The sequence below is a fragment of the Myotis daubentonii genome, chromosome 15, assembly GCF_963259705.1.
Source record: "Myotis daubentonii chromosome 15, mMyoDau2.1, whole genome shotgun sequence".
NCBI classification, from domain to species: Eukaryota; Metazoa; Chordata; class Mammalia; order Chiroptera; family Vespertilionidae; genus Myotis; species Myotis daubentonii.
In genome coordinates this window covers 26,174,117-26,177,275 of record NC_081854.1, presented here as the reverse complement: position 1 = coordinate 26,177,275, position 3,159 = coordinate 26,174,117, and the positions used below count along the sequence as shown (strand labels likewise).

The following is a 3,159-nucleotide window of genomic DNA, read 5'->3' as shown; positions in this document are numbered from 1 at the left end:
CAAGTGAATCTAAAAATCAAGTGAATAAATAATCTGATGAACAGAGTCAACTGGTGATTATAATAGAATCAGGGGCATAGAAAGGGAGTGGACTGACTATTCTCAGGGGGGAAAGGGGTGTGGGGGGGTGCGGGAAGAGACTGAACAAAAATCGTACACCTATGGATGATGACGGGGCGGGGGTAAGGGCAGAGGGGGTCTGGGAACTGGGTGGAGGGGAGCTATGAGGGGAAAAAAGAGGAACAACTGTAATAATCTGAACAATAAAGATTTAATAAAAATAATAATAATAATAAAATAAAATGATTGTTGATAGTAAAAAACAAAAAAAACACAATAGGAAGATAAACAATGCAATCAAAAAATGAGCAATGGGCCTAGATAGACACTTTTCAAAAGAGGATATACAGAAGGCCAAAAGACATATGAAAACATGCTCAAAGTCACTAATACGAGAGATACAAATCAAGACGACTGCGGTATCATCTCACACCTGTCAGAATGGCTATCATCAACAAATCAACAAACAAGTGTTGGAGAGGATGTGGAGAAAAAGGAACCCTCTGCACTGCTAGTGGGAATGCAGACTGGTGCAGCCACTGTGGAGAACAGTATGGAGTTTCCTCAAAAAACTAAAACTGGAACTCCCATTTGACCCAGTGATCCCATTTCTAGGAATATATCCCAAGAAGCCAGAAACACGAATCAGAATGGATATATGCACCCCTATGTTCATAGCAGCACAATTCACCGTAGCTAAGATTTGGAAACAGCCTAAGTGCCCATCAGCAGATGAGTGGATTAGAAAACTGTGGTACATCTACACAATGGAATACTACATTGCAGTAAAAAAGAAGGAATTCTTGCCTTTTTGCAACAGCATGGATGGAACTGGAGAGCATTATGCTAAGTGAAATAAGCCAGTCAGAGAAAGATAAATACCACATGATCTCACTCATTTGTGGAATATAGAGAACAACATAGAGAACTGATGAACAGGGACAGATCCAAAGACAGAGAAACAGCGATCAGACTATTAATTCCCAGAGGGAAAGTAGGGGAGGGTGGGGGTAAGGGGACGAGATCAACCAAAGGACTTGTATGCATGCATACAAGCCAAACCAATGGACATGGACAACAGGGGGATGAGAGCATGTGGAGGGGGGGGGGGCTAATGGGGGGCATGAGGACACATTTCTAATACCTTAACTAATAAAGAATTTAAAGATTAAAAAAAAGAAGAAGAATAAAACCAGAGGTTTCACACTCCCTGACTTCAAATTACACTATAGACCCCACAATAATCAAAACAGCATGGTATTGGCAGAAAACAAACACTCAAACCAATGGGACTGAGTTGAGAACCTGGAAATAAACCCACATATATATGGGCAGCTAATTATCAACAAAGAAGCTAAAAACAAACAGAGCTAGGCGGGAGGCTGGAGGCAGGCGCCAGGAACCGTGGCTGGGGCCCGCGCGGCGGGGTAGCAGTCCCTGGGCAGGGCTGCCAGGCTCCGGCCCGGAGCCACCCGCGCTCCCCATGAAAAACCACGTCCGCGGCCCCCCAGCGCGGGCGCACATGTCGGCCTCGGGGACGGCGGCGGCTGGGGGCACCTGGACGGGTCCGGCGCGGGCACCTGGACGGGCGCGGGGAGAGCGCTGAGTGGCTTCAGGAGGAGCTGGCGGCGCGCGGTGGCGTGTCCCTGCTGCGGCTCGACTGCTGGCCGCAAGCAGAGGGCCGTCAACCTGGCCATCCCCGGCCTCACGCTGCGCCGCCTGCGCCAGGGCAACCTGCCCATCCGGCCCATCATCCCGAACCACGCGGACGAGGAGCACTTCGCCACGCGCTGCAGGGCAGCCACCTTGCTGCTCTACGCCGAGTGGCAGCCGAAGCCCGGCGGGCCCGCCTCAGTGCTCGGCCTGCTCCTGCAGAAGCTGCGCGACGACGGCTGCCAGTCCGACGACCTCCAAGGTGGTTTCAACAAGTTCCAGACAGAGTACTCGGAGCACTCTGGCCTCCATGACTTTCTGCAATTTAGGCACAAAAAACTGGATTATCATGTCGCGATAGCAAGCACCATTAACTGCTATTGCCTGAGCAGCCGCATTTTCGAAGAAGAATGGTCCGATGATGCCTGCAGCCCAAAATCCGCACCAGTGACACGTTGTGGATGCATTTGTTTCTCAACAATCACTCGTGGATTTTATGCAAAACGGTCATGGGAAATTTCAACAAAAGAGTGCGCATGTGCCAAAAAAGCCATGGAAGCCATTTACCCTATATGCTATTCCATACATAACCCTATACTGTATACTTTATGAATCAACAAAAAATTTACAATTTTTTATTATAAACCTGTGTTTTCTATCAAAATTACTCCTTGCGTGAATTTTGGGACACCCTTTACAAGCAGATCCCACCTCTGACCACCGGAGCCAGAACCTTTCCAGTTCTTCGCCGAGGCCATCAGCTTCACCCAGGAGGCGCTCCAAGAGGTGTGGCGTCCTGGTGCGCTGTCTGGCGGGCATCAGCCGCTCGGTGACGGTCACTGTGGCCTACCCCATGCAGAAGATGAACCTGTCACTCAACAACGCCCACGACTTTGCCAAGAGGAAAAAGTCCAACATCTCACCCAACTTCAGCCTCATGGGGCAGCTGCTGGACATTGAGCGGACACTGGGCTGACTGAGCAGCCTGTGCGTCAACCACACACCCTGTGAGCAGCTCTACTTCTCCACGCCCACCAACCACAGCCTGTTCCCACTCAACACCCTGGAGTCCACGTGAGGCCAGGCACCGGTGGGCAGGGTGCCGGCCTCCCCAGGGAGCCCAAGCAACCAGGATATCGCCTGTGGCCAGAGGCCAGGCCATTGGTGCTGAGCCCCTCACCATCCGGGGGACAGAGCCCAGCAGCACTCCCGGTGCAGGACTCCAGAGGGGCCCTGCCTCGGACTCAGGGCTGCGGAGTCAGACGGGCTTCTTCCTGCGAATGGCCCAGCCAGTTCGGCGTTTTTAAAGACACCACGGACGAGTTTACTTTTTACTTTGGCAGGTAAACCCAAGCCCCCAGGGCACCGTGAGGACACGTCTTCTTGACTTTTCTTTTTTAATGAAAAGTGTTATTTTCAGGCCACATGCAGCAGTGGATTATATAA

At 50.9% G+C, this 3,159-nt stretch overlaps 1 pseudogene; it reads left to right on the top strand.

The window, feature by feature from the left end:
• Positions 1-1,464: 1,464 nt before the first annotated feature.
• On the top strand, positions 1,465-2,791 carry LOC132216255 (dual specificity protein phosphatase 7-like; annotated as a pseudogene).
• The last annotated feature ends 368 nt before the right edge of the window (positions 2,792-3,159 follow it).